General features: G+C 42.5%; 1 long non-coding RNA gene across 1 annotated transcript; it reads right to left on the bottom strand.

The window, feature by feature from the left end:
- Positions 1 to 7,291: 7,291 nt before the first annotated feature.
- LOC142413434 (uncharacterized) lies at positions 7,292 to 16,798 on the bottom strand. Its single transcript, XR_012776818.1, has 3 exons — positions 16,430 to 16,798; positions 8,578 to 8,775; positions 7,292 to 7,308 (listed from the first exon to the last, which is right to left on the bottom strand). It is a non-coding gene; the product is annotated as an uncharacterized LOC142413434 (long non-coding RNA).
- Between the last annotated feature and the right edge of the window lie 260 nt (positions 16,799 to 17,058).

Genomic DNA, 17,058 nt, shown 5'->3' with positions numbered 1-17,058 from the left:
TTGGGCAGGTGCCTGAGCACAGAGCACCAGCAGAGCCTGACCATCAGCCCTGGCTTTGCCAGCTATATTGTGTCCTGTCCACGACTGGCAGCAGACCCACAGGAGCCCGGACACCTCGTCTATGACCTGATGGCTCAGAAAACCTTCTCCAATAAGACAGCAACTTCCAGAGTCTGCACACTGAGGGCAGCTCACAAAGCATCACCTGCCGATCGCAGTTTTGTCTGAGTTAGGGTATCGCCAGGGACCCGTACAAACACATGAGCCAGTAAAACACAGTCCTTGCCCCAAAGACTTTTAAGCCAGGGTACAGCAAGGTAGTGTGACAATCAGCAAGAAAGCTAATCAGATGATTAGATGAGTGCACTCTGTCAGTTAGTTTTGAATCATTTCCTTTTTTTCATTTGTTTTTTTACGGTCAGTACTGACAGAAAAAATAATGTTTCAAAGGGGAAATATGTGATCAGTATTACTCTCATTGAAACTTTAATATGTGGAAAACGATTTCTCAGAGAGGCTATCTGCTATGGGAGATGCTGTTCAGATCTTTCCTCCCAGACAGGCGATCTACAAAAATGAGTTTGTGGGTCTTTATTAGTCTTTTTTTCTGAGCAGGATAGTAGAGAAAGCACCCGCTGGTGTCTTTGTGTCAGTGAAGAAACCTAGTTCAAATAGGCAGCCATGAGAGCAGGGAACTCTCTTGTCTCCCTAAGAAAAAACAGAGGCAGCCTTAGCAGGCAGAGCAGGGGAAATCTGCCACTGCCCATGCTGCACCTCCGTACAGAGAGAGCATTTGAGCGTGTAGGGATGATTTATGGCACCTATCAACAGCATCAGATTCACCACAGCAAAAGACCAGAAGCAGATGCAAAAAACCTGAAAGTCAGAGCAAGCAGGAGGGTGGTGCAGAATGAGTAAATAACCCCCCAAAGTATTCAGTGACAAATTCCAAGTCCTCTCATACATAGAGCTATTTCTTTTTGAACCCAACACTAAGCATTTCTTGAAATAATATCAGCCATCCTCCCTCAGCCCCCATCCAGGGCTATGCACCATTCAGCAGGGTTGTCAGCTTGGCAAGTGGGTGACCTTCTGTGTAATGTATAATTCAAGTATCCAATACACAAATGATTGCAGCAGAGTCAGAGAACATGCAAATTATGTCCCACATCCTGCTGTTAGTCATCCTCTTGGGGGAACTCACCCCTACAAAGGCAGTATCCCAGAACACACTGTATGTTTGCTAATCCTCACTTTCTAAATGTTTCAACAGCAGCAGAAATCTCACAGCTCTCCTCTTTAAAATGACTGTAACCTAAAACTGCTGGAGTAAAATACTCAGTTCTTTCCCTAAAAATAGCAAATGAATTATCCGTATTTCGTTTTACTGCTGCATAACAATTAGAGATATTACTTTAAAATATAATAGCAAATTACACAGAATCTTTCATCAAAGGGGATCAAAGCACTTTGCATATTAATTAAATCTCAAAATAAGACTCTGAGCTAAGCTTTATTACAGGAGATAGTGAGTTCTAGGGATTCATATGGTGAGAAGGAAATCAGGACACCTGGTGATTTACTGCCTGTGACTTGCTACATAACCTTGTACAAGCCCTTCAGATCCTCTGTGCCTCAGTTGCTCTCTCTGTAGGAGAAGGATCATTATATTTAACTTTGTCTTCAAAGGCTGAAAAAAAACCTCCTCTGGCAAAAGTGATGCCTGATGGTTTATGTGGCAATTACAGTGCCAGGGCATTATATGTAGGTAGATGGAGAGATGAGCTGACAGATGTATCCAGTGGAGTCCTAAAGCTGCTCTGTCTGCCAGGCAATTTCCCACTGCGTGAGAGGGCTATTTATTGACCATATATAGAATTATACATGTTCCTTTTCTGGGTTAAGTAAAGGTGGCCCATCCACCTGGGTAAAGACCAGTAATTAATGTCTTTTGGCAGGATAGATGGCGCGTCATGATTCCGACCCCATAACATCCCTACATACTATCAATACCCTAACATAAGCTTTTGTCACCCTTGGCAGCTTTTGGTGCCATTTTTGTTACTACTGGCACTCCTGGGAGGGTCCGGCTCCTGCCTTAGATGGATAGATAGAAAGAATCAGTTTATTAACAATTCATTAAATGATACAATTACAATTCAATAATTCATTAAGAACTTACAATAGTCCGTAATTGACTAACAAATATATGTATAACGTCCACTGAAGAAAATAGCGCTTGATTCGATAAACGATGAGCGACTTAATCCTTTCGGGAAGAGGAGAGTCCCAATTCCGTTAACAGCTTGTAATTGCCTTGATACCATTTCCCGCGTGCCCCTAATAGAAATCCCATAAATTTGATAGTATTGGTATTCATCAGTTCTTGAATTTGACCTTCTAGGTGTTGATATTTCTTAACTTTCTCCGCCACTGCATCAGCAAACGATGTTAATTTACTCTCATACCTCACTGTGATGTCAAGTACTAAAGCCTGATTCTCCTTAACAAATACTAAGTCTGGCGTATATAATTCATTTTATTCATCTCTCAACAGCAGCTCCTGGAATACCATCCATTCTTTCTTTTTGGCCTCATCTGCCAATAATTCACATAATGGATTATGTCTTTTAATCCGGGCGTCCTGTACCGCTAGACAATATTTAGAGGTGCACCAGCACTCCTTCCCCCTTTCTCTTTCAAATGCTCCTGAAGGCAGAACAGCGGGCTCTGCCCCAGGCCACCTAAGCAACACTCACTGTCACAGCCCTGAGCATCTCATAGGCTTGGGAAGCTGCCACTTTCACTGTGACTTTCTAAGATATCATCTCCTGTTTCTATTTGACAGTTCAATGCAGTCTAAGGATGAGACTGTCAAGGTTTTCAGGGGCTATCGACAGGAATTAGGTAACAAGTCTCTTTTGAAATTTCATTTGAGAGTGATCTACTGATCCAGGCTTCATGCATGCTGCCCTGCTAGTGCTCTATGCGCTCAAGAAACCTTCTTCCCTTCTAGGAGAGACCAGAGGGGCAAGTCCTGCTCGTTTCTTAGTGTAGCTGCGACAAAGCAATTCATGGGGAATGGACCTAGAATCAATCTCTAGCACTAATGTAATGGAAAGTCATCCCATTTTACAACACTGATTAATAGCGGCTTATGAAAAAAAGAATCAATACCGAATGCCTTGAACAAAGGTTATCTTCATTTGTACATTATTTAAACAAGTAATGTATAATCATAAATGCACCTATGACTAAACCTGAACAGCTAGCTCAATGTCACGAGACCAATGATAAAATTATGAAAATCAGCAACAGAAAAGAGGCTGAGAGTCAGAGAGGATGGGCCAAGGAGCATTTGTTTCTTCATTATCAAATATGTGAAGAATAAACCAAAACAAACATTCAGTCCAACCTCAGGTGAGTATGTGATTAGACAGGAGTGCACAGAAGTATATTCTAATCCCAAATCAGGGAAAATACCAACTTCCGTTTGCTTTTTAGCAGATGAAGAAATATTTTTGAGTGATACCTGAGTGCATTGAGATGTGTTGAATTTTGTTTGTTCTCACACACCCGGGTTATAGGTCCATGTGTTGGAGGGAGGTCTGTCCTGCTATTGCCAAAGCCTAATTATCTTCTTTAATGACTTACTGGAATTAAACTTGGTGTCCCCTGCAACAGCAAAGAAGGTATTCCCGTAGATATGCCAGTGCACTGAGATGCTTTTTGTTCTTCTCTTAGAAACCAGAATGGCCCGTACCGCACCTGGGAGGAAGGGGAGCGCAGCTGGTCCCATTTTACTGGGGAGAAATGAAGCCAGCGGAAGCTGAACGACTGCGGAGGAGAGCAGCGGTCTGGGGTGAGACCAGCCTTTTTGCAACCAAACCAGTGCTCCCCCCCAGGCCTGCCCTTCTTCTTTTCTACCTGAAGCAACATGGCATTGCCAGCCACAAGGCCAACAGAAAAGCCACAAACATCGCTGCGGCCTTGCTTCAGTTACATTTGGCAATTGGCAGAAAGCCACTTCCCCAGACAACGGTTGTGCACGGTTTGGGGCAGGCGCTTTCTGCAGTCTTCATGAAGAGTCCCTTGGTAACGTGCTCTTGCAGAGTCTCAGCCCCTACTGGAAGCAAAGGAGATATATTCAGTGACCCCATCTGTTACTAGCATGATGTGACAGGGACCTCTCCCCCTCTTGTCTCATCCTCATGCAAACAAGGCACAGCATGACGGGCAAAACTAAAAGCCTCCAGGCTTCTGGGTTGCCACTGCCACCACTGTCAGCACTTGACAGAGCTGTTCTGAGATTTGGCTTGCTAATGTCTGAGAAGTTGAGATGAGAACAATTATGGAAATCAGAGACAGAAGTCTGGGACAAATGCTCCTGGATTGCTTCTTATGGTGCATGTTCTCATCTGCAGTCCTTTGTAATTGCAAAAAATGGTGCCTTGCAGATACCTTGAAGAGACTGGAGACAGACATATGCATCTCATCATCAGGAAGTCTGTCTTGATAGTCAGCCAAGATCCAAGAGGAGCGTGCATTATTTATTATCATCATCACCGCCACTAACCTCATTTCCCTAGAGATTTGACTCCAGTGTAAATGCATGAAGCCATATCCTGGGGTTGTTACGCCATTTTTGTTAACCACGCTGTCATACAAGCCCTCTCAGTCTTCTCTGGGAACATTCTGCATAAGGAATGGGTTACACTGACTAAAGTCCTCTGGACACTGCTCTATCCTTTTTATTGCAAGCTGCACTTGAAAGCCGTACGATAGGAAAGCAAAAAACTGGATGTACTGTGAAATGTCTGCAGAGACTGACTGACTACCTGGCTCCCCACAGACATCAACTTTATTGGAGAAAAGCAGAACAGCAGAAAATCAATAGCAACAAGCAAAAATGGTTTATTTGTGCCAACACTGAATTACAAACCCTGAGCTTTTTGCATATTGCATGTGCAGGAACATGATGTCAACACCACCGTGCTGCAACAGGAAGCAAAAGATAAGACTTGGTGAACGATCAGCTCTTCCTGAGCATCGGCCTGTCACTATGTTTTTGTTTATGTTACGCTTTATGAAGTAGAGGTTACCAATACAAATAATCTTTTTAGCAACTTTAGCCTTTCTTTATTTCACAAGCTGTTTTAAGCTGTTGCCAATGCGTCTTTTATTTCTAAATATTTGCCTAATTTTTAGCAAGAGGCATGTGTACAAATGCTACACCATCTGCGGTTTGTGGTGTACGGTCACAACATAGAACTTCTGTCCCTTGACTGGATGACAAAGAGAAAGAAATCAGAAAATGAAAAATTATGTCCTAATCATAATTAGTAGGCATTTCAGAATATATTTCTGGAGAAGTTATTTGTCCTAAAGATTCGTACCCCTTCTTTATAATTGTCAGATGACTATGCAAATATTAGCAGTGACATGACAACAAATGACATTACCCCACGTATGGAAATGAAACAAAATCTAAATTTACGAACTCTTCATTTTCATTATTCATCTAAGCCTAATCACAAACACCGGGAAATATCACTGTAAAACCCAGTAAGTGCTTGTTTTTTCTTTTTTTCTAAACCGAAAATCAGGGGGCTGTTTCCTTATTCTGACAGCATACTGAATTTAGCACACACCGCTCGTGGTATTCTCTCATCCGTGGCAGCTGAACTGAAACGTCTGAGTTTCTGGGGCACTGACGCTTGACAGCACAGAGAGCGATGCCCCATTAGGAGCGTGGCGAGATCTTCTGCACTGCTCGCTGAAAGGAACAGAAGCCGGCACAATGGAGCCACTGATTAAGGAGAACAATCATGGAGGATTTCCTATTATGCCAAGCTTCAGAGGGAAACAGTAAGCAACGTAAAGGAAATGAGTGCATTTGCTCAAAATGAAAAGGTCAGCCAGCCACAAATTTTCAGCTTTGATATACACGTAACATTTTAACTCCCATTTTTATCACAAATTATAGCTTCCCAAGGTCTTCAGGAAGTTGACAGAGAGATTGTAAGGTTATTGGGTGGTGTGAGAACGGAACTAACTATGATTTACAAACTTGTCATTGCAGCATATCCACTTTAGTGTAATGAAGAACAAAGCAACCACCCTAACAGCATCCCTTTTGCATCTTCATCATACAGTTTTAAATAACAGCTTCTGTCAGTATCAGAGAGATTCAGACTTCTCCCCTCAAAATACCCTGCAAAGCTAGTTTAACAGAATACAACGTGGATAGGCAAAAACTGGTACCCTCCTGTGAATTGCAGACTATGTTGCAACTCTACACAGATTCTGCCAGATGCTCATTCACATTGACATCACGCAAAGTTAAATAGCAGTGACTGTAAATACAGCAAAATCTTTGATACAAAATATTGTTGCATTGGAAAAAAAAAATGTACAGGACTCCTGGGTTCCATCCACAATACTTCCGTTGCCTCCCTATCACAACTTAATCTCCCCCAACCTTAATTCCCTTATTTATAAAATAGAAATAATATCATTTAGCTTTCTGTCATGGGCCATCGTGAGAACTGGTGAATCTTCACTGAGTGTCTGAAAGATCACCAAACTAGTGCTGCCCGAACAAAAGGACTATTTCTATTAATGCAATAGTACCAATGGGATTCATATTGTTTTAGTTATGTCCCAGCCTCCTCAGCTTTCACACAGCTCTGAAAAACAACTGTAAACTATTTGTATTGGGTGAAGACAGATGCTGAACATATCGTGATGCAGGTGTAAGGGAGTTTTGTGTTTTTCTAGCTAGGGAAGCACACAGCACGCAAAGAGTGAAACCATGGCACTACTGAAGTTAATGGGAATACTCACAGCATATAATACAAAACAGCTCCTTGTACAGCATCTATTGTATCTCATAGAGCCTCACTGAGACATAACTAAAATACCAAACCAAAAAGACTTCCAAACACTACCTCAGGACTAGACTGGTAGGACAAAATTTCAGTCTATGGTACTTGAATGTATAATGAAAAATCCATTAGTGACTCACTTTTTCTAAGGATAGAAGGCAGCATACCTTATGAGTCAGCTTTCTACTGAGAAAAAAGTCCTACCTTCAATGGACCGGGAGATACACCATTGAAAAGAGCATAATTATCAGCCATTACATTGTGGGACAGAGTGGAGAACAGGCAATGAAAAGAGCAAAAATATATGAAGGACTTAGCTCATGGAGGAACTCTCAGCATCATAAGACTGACCTTTAAATTCAGTGAGAAATGAGAGTTGAATCAATTCATCACCTGTCTGGGAAGTTTACTGCAGACTTCTCTGGAAGTTAAAGCACACATTAATTCTGTAGGTGCAATACTAACAAGAGTAGGGTTAAAATAGGTAGGACTGGTTGCAACAGACAGATGTCTGAATCAATTAGAAAAGGAAAAAACAAGACAAAGGGAAATAAATGTACTGAGCATTATCAAATTAGGATGACTGTAATGGATGAGAAAAATTTTGTGTAGTGTTTCAGTCAGATAATATCTACAGATAAAGGAACAGAATCATATATAAGAAGAAACGTGCTGAATACTGAGAAAAAGTGATACGGGCTCTGAAACAATTTGAGGGAAGTTACTTGCATCTGAACAGAATTACACAGAGTAAATAAAGGGAGTCACTCTTCTGTGAGCTCTGGGCTAGCAAGATAGATTTTTTTTTCATCTCTTATTTCAGGTCCTAAGTCCTTACTCAAGCAAAACTCCCACTGGAGTCAATCAAATCTCCCTTCTGATTTTAAACAACATATCTCATGCAAGACAAATCCTTTCTAGTTTGTTGACTTTTCATACCTTTTGGCTCTCTGCAGTCATCTGCAGTAGTCAGGCTATGCTATACCTCCTAGCAATATACATACACAAGTCATGGCAAACTAGAAATAAGACAGCTAAGGAGGTCAACATTTTGGAGGCATTCTTCTCTCTCATATTAGTTTTACACTAGATCAATTACATTGTCTTCAGTAAACTTCAATGTGGTTTTTGTGTGAGTGAGTCAGAGAATTTGGCCCTCCACCTGGAATAATATTATCTGTCGCTTTGGATAGACACAATTCAACTGCTTTTTCATGCTTCTACTCCTCCTCACTGCTCTTGCCTAGGATACGCTGCCTACACAAGGCCACTAGGAGAGGGCATGCAGTATTATGCCACTTAGCAGCAGGACTTTTTCTTGTGCTTTCGATAAGCTAAATGAGTTTATTAGCTATGGCACAGATGACCCATAAATCTTACTAAAACTGATTGATTCCCAGGGAGAGAATGCTTTGCCTAAATTCACTGCTTCCCCCTGGTCTGGCTCCCCCTCAGAATTTACAGTCAGTGGCAAGAGGCTCAATCACTTTTACAATTGACAGCACAAGGCAACAGCAAACTTTTTCCAGGCATTGCTGCTGGGAAGGAACCTTCAGTTCCAGGGGTTTCACATTCAGATTCACTGCCAGTTTTGAGCTATTGCTTTCTCTGGGGGAACCACACCTATCTTACCCCATTTTCCTGTCCTGCCTCAAAGACAGAGGGGACGTGGGAACGCAACGTCACTGACGTGAACTTTACGTGGCCTCATTGGTACAACAGGACGCAACAGAAGAGGTTCCTCATTTGCACAAAGCTCCAGTCATGAGTCATCTCTATCTTCTACAGCTCCAACTTGTCACTCTGACGAGTCTCCGGACAGCAAGTGAACGTACTGTACCATTCGTCAGTCATATGCTCCCAAACGTCGGCCTGGCTGTTTCAGCGCCTGCAGTGGGGAAATAGAAAAATGTAAAATGTGCACATAAAATTTCCCTGCAGTGTGGGGAAGTTGTGTGTCTAGCTTCTCGTGCAGCAGAAGGGATCTATTCATTAATTGTTAACCCTCATTATCACAAGCCAACATCTCAACTTTAAGCCTTTGCTAGCTATAGTTGAATGTCCATCAGCTGTCCATCAAATCTCTGTCCTCCTGGAGAAAAGTCTTATATTAATTAACATAATGACTTACATCATTCCCCATGCAGAAAACCAAGGCCAAAGGGCTCCCTGCTCAGGACTGCTTAGAAAATTGGCTGCAGAGCTGGGAAGAGAACTGAGGGATGTTGTTCTGTACAATAAACCAGTGGTTATCCAGTCGAGGACATCTTTCTTCTTGTCAGCACAAAAGGCCAACACATCTACAACAGCAGGACTAGGTATATGTCTGCTGTAACTCCCCTGAAGATGAGAATGAATTTCAATGTTTTTAAGCTTTTAAGTTTTAGGCTTAAGGAGTTAATCTCTCTGGATGCCCTATGTTCTCCATGGAATGAGGTTACTGCTCTGAATTGCCTCTGGAGGAAACCTTTCCCTGCACATAGGCTTGAGAGGGAATCTAGGAAAATTAGTTTCAGTAGGCTAATGTTAGCCTTTGTGAATGTCCTTGTAATGAAGTTTTCATCTTCCTGACGCTCTTCACACTACTGTCGTTAGCAAAAAACATCCACTGATATGGAAAAAGGGCAGCAGGGAAATTCCACTGAAATAAGTAGAATTGGAAACTTCTCTCTTTTTTTGCATAGGGTTGTTCCCATGATGATTTCAGGGAAGAGAGTGCATGAGTAAGAAGATGAAGAAGGGGCAGGGAAACACCAAATACTTTGAGTGTACACCCTCAAAGACTGGATAAAATTTGAAAATAGTTACCGTAGAATGGAAACATTTGGGAGAGAGAATGGAAGAAAGTGAAACACAAATGATGAGAGACTCATGTTTCAGTGCTGGAAAAATCATGATGGACAGGACAGTCATCTTTGTTTATGTGTTTGTTATACCCATACTACGAAGCCAACCAAAAGGAAAGGGGCTAAATATTGTACTACTGAACCCAACCTAATACATCAAGGTTTATTACCTTGGGCTCAATACCGTGATAACCAAAACCTGTATATAGATTTCAGAGTCAGCCCAGGCCAAAGAATTGCCCTGGACATTATCATTTTGGCAGCCAATATTGCAGAATGATAAAATATTAATTTCAGGAGAACAGAACATGGATGTTTTCTAGGCCTTCTTACTCATAGAATCTTGTTAAATGCCTGTACATTGTACATCAGGCAATCACAATCTGCCCATGTCTCTGACATATTCCCTTTAGTAGCCTCTGACACCAGAGATGAAAGGATACAGACATCTTACTTTACACCATAGGATGCAGCAGAGCCAAACAACATTAACATATGGCAGCTAAGATTAATGTTTGGAAGTAGCCCAGTCTCTGAGTCAGACTGATCCTTTCCGTTCATAAACTTTAAAGTGCCAGGAAAAAAGTAAAAAAGTCCAATTAAAATAAACACCAGCTAGCTCCACTGGAGGCTTATCATCATGGCATGAGGAGGGCAGTATTTTGCTCTTTCTTCTGTGAGAAGCTTGAGCAAGAAACCATGAAGTGGCCTCATAGGAGACAGGGTGAAAAAGGGGTCTTCTTTGGCAAGGGTGAAGTCTGGAGACTGCCAGGTCTGGCTTCCTCTAAAGGCAGGGGGAATTTTCTGTAAGTGTTTATCTGTTGCTTTGTTCAAGTCACTTTGGTTTAGTGATTTCTGATTATGCACACTCTCATTTGAAAGGGACCTTTCACTTGAGCTTTGTTTCTGATGAATCAGCTCCCCAGATACATCTCCTGTTAGCTTCTGCCATAGGTTGAAACTTCTTATCCTCACCTCTAAGTTCCTGCACAAGTCTGCCTACATATCTGCTCTCATTTCTTCCCAATTCCCTTCTGCTGGCATTCACTTCTCAAGCAGTTTCTCTCTTCATTCTTTCATATCTTTCCACGCTTCTTTGCGTGCTCTGTGTATTTACAGCACTCTCTCTCTCCATGTCCCTCTCATATATGCTAGAACCAACACTTTGAGATAATCACCAGTTTGGAGTCTCTGTTTGGCCAAATGGCAGATCGCTGAAGTTAGCAACAAGGATAGACGCTAGATCGGATCGCAAGTCATCTGAAGTTGACCACCAAAAACTAACCCCACTCCAAATCAGAGGCCAGATACGGCAAAATCATACCCTAACAATGACACTTCAGAAATGCTTAGTCCACAGGCTCCAAGAGAAACCAACGCAAGACCAGAGACAACGACCTCTGGCTTCATTCATTAGAGGGTTAATAAAACCTCTTAACAAAAGATTTTCTCTAGCCATGCCCTGACTTCTGCAACAGATTCTTCAGCATTGAGAAAGTCTCCCCAGTCCACTGACCATCATAGGACTGCGAAATGACCACGCAAGAATGATGAAAACACAAGTATCATTTGCAGAAGAGGCAGGCTGCTAGCAAATCACGGAAGAAGCAATTAAAAATCCATATCCTTACTATGAAAAAGATGAAAAAAGAGTATGCATCTCTTGTCTGAAATGTCCCACTGGGCTTACTCAGCTCCCTGAACACTACACAATATCTAGCAGAAACCACTGAGAAAGCTGATAAGGCAGCATAGACAAGCATGCCAAAAGTAAGTTGGTGAAGTGCTATTCAACATCTCACGCACATGGCTGGTTCCAATGGGTCAAATGATGGGTGAGAACCTGCTAAGCTGCAGTAGCATGACTGGCTGCCCACAGATTGCTGCAGTAGGATTTGGCAAGTCTTCCAACAAAGTTTCCAGTGCCTGCTTTGAAAAATTCCTCCTTGTCAAGGTTTTGGTTTGGTTAACTTGTTTACTGCCTGAGGGCCTTTGCGATGACCCAGTGCTACTGAATCCTCACATACTCATTCTGTTGAAAAATGCTGGTTTCCATGTATTGCTGGCCACAGGATAGCATTCCCTCCTGCTAGACAGAGACCTGAGCACAGCCTGACCTTGCATGTGGATGCCCGAGCTGGCTTCCACAGCTCATGCCTAGGAAGAAGCCACCCATTCTGAGAAGGTCATTCCTGATGCAGCAAGTCAGGCACTTAGCATCCCCAGCCCCTGCTGAGCTCCTCACTGAGAGCATGCTGGTGCAAGGTCTCTGGGAGAGATCCAAAATAGCACTCAGGCACCGAAGTGCAACTTATGCAGACTGCTGGCGCCTGTGCTCATGAGAGCAACCCAGGAAAGCTCTGCCTCCCCTCCTCAGCTATGTCAGATGCTGTAAGTGCCTACAGTTTCTGGTGAAAGCTTCTTTAGGCGCCAAAAGGTCTGGCGCCTTTTTGTGCCCAGCAGCCCCACTGCTCCGAGTGGGCTGAATTCTGTCAGCTACTTCTTGCCTAAGTCCATCCAGAAATCAGGCGGGGGTTTTGCCAGTAAGGTCTTAAGGGCCCAATTTCCTAGGCATGCTGTGACTGAGTAGGACTCAAAGTACACAGCAGAAGGGAACTCTCAGGAGCCCTTATATGCTTATAGGTTTTTAACATTAGTAAGTCATGGACCCCTTCACCAGTATCCCAGTCGCAATATCGCCACTGTTTCCCAGCTAAGAGCCCTAACCAGGCACCCTATTCCAACACAAGACATTTTGCACTCCTGATTACACTGTGGCTCAGCTTTCAGAAGCTGGGCAGAGCACATTTTCCTCCTTCCCTTGAACACCGTAAAGTTTCTCACAGCACTCCCTGGTCAAAGGTCCAGAACTGGCTTCCAGGGTGGTGCTCTTCAGCACTTGGTGAGTATTTAGAGGGGGTGGCTCATCTCCCAGGCATATTTTCACTGAGAAGACTGATTCAGGTGTCCATGCCAAATGTGTTACTTAAACCTGAAAGCAAACACTTTTTGGTCCTGTATCAGAGTTTCAACGTGAGGTATTCAGATGTTCCCTTCTCTTAAGTTTTCCTACTGGCTGACGTAGGCATCTCGCCACTTGGTGTACTAGCTAAGGGCACTTCAGGTCCTTAAGTTCCTAACTATTCCTCTCCAGTGTAGAGGGAATTTAGGCATGTAACTCACCACAGAGCATTCCCCCTTTGAGAATCAGGTGCTAGTCCTCAACTCTTCTTTGCTGCTAATCCCAAATCTCTTTGAGATTTGGCCCTCTGTTTTAGTGTTTAAAGTCCTCTATTACAGGACTTCGCTTTAGTTAACCGTTAACTTGCATCTCCCTTTGGCCATGACCTTTCATGTGTTTGCAGTCTCCTGAACTACACTAAACGCTAATCAATACAGGGATGCTGTGAAAGCATGAGGTAAGCCTGTGACAGGAGCTGAAAGTTCTTTGTGGAGTTCATGTCCACCGTGGAAAAAGAAACCAAATACAAAAATGTTCCGCTTACTGTGACTTTCCCATAGTAAATTCCTGGCACCCAAAAATAAAACAAACAAGCAAACAAAGAGAAACCGTATTAAAACCGGTAAATTTTCTAGGGGCTTTAAGAGCAGTAGATTCCCCTTAGCATTGCCTAACGATGTGCTTGCCCACTGTACCAGGACAAGGAAGCGGCCATGTGGCTGCACAGACCCCCTTCTCCATGCTCATACACACGGCAGCTGTACCCAGCTCCGTGATCTATCAAATAATCAGATTATTTCTTGTTCATATTAAGCAGGAAGAAGAGAGGTGGTTGTTATGTCTTCTCAAGGAGAAAGCCAGATACTCAATAAAGAAGGACCTTATGTAGTAAGTTGAGTAGATACTCATTTATTCTACTGTCCATTTAAAGTCCAGTCTCACAATAATAGATGGACAGCATAACATATGTGATAATGATAAACACATACTAAACTGCAACAAGACTTAAAGCTTGCTTTTTTGTTCCCTGGTATTTGGAAAGTACTGCCAACATGTAGCTTACTAAAATCCTAAGAGGAAGGGCTGAGCTTTCATTACTGATTATACTTAGCATAGCACTTGTGTTTGAATTCTTCATCTACATGCGCATCCTGTTCCTTCACAAAGATTTCCTCACATGCTGGTATTTATATTTTTAAATGCTTTATAACATTTTCTCTTCATTCTCTAAAATGTTTTTTCCTTTTCCTGAATGGCAGTTGTGTTTAATGCTTCATGCAGTCAGCGACACACCCTGCAGAATACAACACATAATCAAGTAAACACGCCCTGCAAAGCAATGCGCTCACTTCAATCCCCAACCCACCCTGACACGAGTGCTAGAAGCATATCCTGTGGTGAATAAATGTACAAGAGTAACATCTGGTGTTGCATACCCTGCCACACAACATCCCAAACAAAAAGCTACACTTCAGCTGGGAGCAAAGACACCTCAGTAGCAGAAGGGGCATAAGTGAATAAGCACTGCACCTTCCGTAAGAGTCAGTGCACATTCCCAATTGATGAACAAAACCTAATTGACCTCAATGATGACTGTATGTACCCAGCTTTACCTTTAGCAAACAATGCTGCTCATGACCCAGTCACAGCACTTACAATACATTCCCAGTGCAAGAGCCGTAGCACAAGCCAGAGGCTAACATAAAACTCAGCCATGTGTAAGGAATCACAAACAAAACAAGAGAGGAACTCATACATGGGTGTTACAAGATGTTATATTATCCAAACCCACACTGAATGGGTAAGGATCAACGTTACACTTTTTTTGGGAAAGAGGAAATTTTGAGATTACAAAATAGAGATAATCAAAATTATCAAGGATTAATATAAAATATAAATATGCTTAAAGTGAAGTTAAAAGTAAAGAATAGCACATAATCTAGAAATTAGGAATGTCTAGGAAACCTGGAGAAACAACAAATTTATGGAGTAAATATCCAGGAAGATGATTCAAATAAAGCACTTTTTGGCCACTTTTTTTATAGGAAGGAGGTACCAGTTTTGTTGCTGTGAGGCATTAGTTAGGAATCCAGATAGAGTCATCCATGATCTGATTTATTGATAAGAAAGTGAACTGGAATGAGGAAAATACTCTTTTTTGCAAGAAGAAATATGAACACAGAATTAGGAATGAAGGGATTTGTTTGCTAATTTAGAGCTGAAGCTGATCTTATTCTGTAGTCTTAGGTGGTCAATTCATCACTCTGTTTCAGTTTCTTCATTGATAAAAGAGTTCTGAAAATATTTACTTACTGATTTCAGAGAAGAAGTTTGGCTCAATTAATGTTCCTAATGCAATTTGAAGAGAAACAATAGATAGTTTTAGGGCTACTGTTGTCAGGAAAATGTTAGTTTATTGCTCACATGAAAAAAGAGTTAACTTTTAAGTCAGTTGTCAGTATCAGTTTACTCATTCCAGTTCTAATGATGTGACAACCACCTCGAATAAACCCGTGCTTTTAGTTCCCATTCTAATACACAACATGATCTAAGCAGCCGCACCCAGCTGGACTGCGGACAAATTCCTGTTCTTATCTCAGGCTCACTAGAAGCCTTATGTAATTAAACAATATTGTGACGAGGGTCTTATCTCAGGGCATTACCTTCTTCCCTTGGCAAGGATGTAAGTGAGCTGGACCCAATTGGAAAGCTGTTCTGGTGCTGCTCTGAGCCCATTACTTTCTTCAGAGTTTGACCTTTTAGTTGCAAATAAAATCTTCACAATGTGAGCTCTTACTGCGTTGTGTTCTTGAGCCTTGAGCGTGCAAAAGGAACGACTCTTCAAGGCCACCTCAAGATTTGTCTACCGTACAAGTGAAGTGCTTTTGTAACCACTTCAGCACCCTCTTGGCTCCTGAGAGAGCTGATGCCTTTGCACAAGACAGTTAATAATAGCTAATGATATCCGGGCCTTGCCAGGAGCCTAGACGGGCACTTGGTTGTGTAACTCTAACCTGAGCGGTACTGTTTTGTTTTGTTTTTTCCACTACAGATAGTACCCGCTGGCTATGCCTATCTAATTGGTTTGACCTCATGAGAGATGAGAATTGTCTCGTTAATTTCAGTGGGTTGTTCCGTTTTGGAGCACAAGGCAAAGTGCAGCAGGATTCGTGGCTGATCAGTTAGCAATCTGCTGAATATGCTTGCACAATGCGGTTGGATAATTTAGGTGTCTGAGATAAAAAAAAATCAATTAGGTATTTTTATCTGTTCCCTGGGGGCTTCTGAGGGATTGTGCCTTGTTGTGTCATCCCCGGGATTCCTCCAGTTTAGTTTTGAATATTCCCAGCATGAATTATTATATTTTGCTTTGAAAGACTACGACATTGATTAACAGCTCTGACTCGTTGGTAGTTTGTCTCTGCTTGTTTCAATCTGAATTTCTTTTTTTTATCCAGGTATGGCCCTTGATTCTGGGTGAAAGGAAAAAATTGAAAGCTGTGAATCTCTAAGTACAGAGATGATGACAGGAGAAGGAAGAGGAAGAAAGCTGCAGAATCAATTAGAAAAGCAGTATGTTGCACACAGCATATTTAGATTGCTGTCATTTCCCTCTTTTGCTTGCCCTGCTTTTAGACTTAAAAGGCAAGAGTAGTTGTACTTTGTTCTTGTAATCTAACGTGCACTGTATGTGACTGACAGCACTTCTTAATACAGCCATGGTAACACTTTACCTGCAGCAAAAAGTTCCTGACTGGTGCTGTTAGCTGGCGACATTATTAAGGGAAGGACCCAGGGTGGTGTATGGAGCAGTGCGGGATTAGCCATGTGCGTTGCATTAAAGCCGGCAGGGATGCAGTCACACAAAAGCATCAGTACTTCAGGCAAAACGGCAAGAGAGGAGAGACTTTTCTTATTTTAATTCCTCGGTCTCCGATAAAACTGCAGAAAGATTTTCAAAAGAAAGTGAAAAAGCCATGCTGGCACCAAAGGAGTTCATCCTCTACCGGGGAGGGGTGCATGTCTCAGTGATGCAGGGTGTTGTTCCTCCTTCCTTTATGGGCAGAAGCATGAGACTTTCCCCAGTCTGTCGCTGTGGCTTGACTCTGTCTCCAAACAGAGAAGAAACTACACTGCGTTCACAAACATAAGCTGTTACTATTGCGATGCTGAGAATGCAAGAGATGCCCGACAAAACCTGAAACAACACCCCACTTGCGTGAGCAGCCACGCTCCAGCCTGCAGGCCCGGGCAGCCCCGCTGGATCGGCTGGTGCAGCCCGTGTCTGCAGGCAGCTCAGGGCTGCTGCGGAGGAGCCGGCAGACTCCAACGCACCCCGCTAACGCGGGCAGCGACCGTGGAC

The sequence above is a fragment of the Mycteria americana genome, chromosome 8, assembly GCF_035582795.1.
Source record: "Mycteria americana isolate JAX WOST 10 ecotype Jacksonville Zoo and Gardens chromosome 8, USCA_MyAme_1.0, whole genome shotgun sequence".
Classification (NCBI taxonomy): Eukaryota; Metazoa; Chordata; class Aves; order Ciconiiformes; family Ciconiidae; genus Mycteria; species Mycteria americana.
Note: the sequence above shows the minus strand (reverse complement) of the source record. Positions and strands in the feature narration are given on the sequence as shown.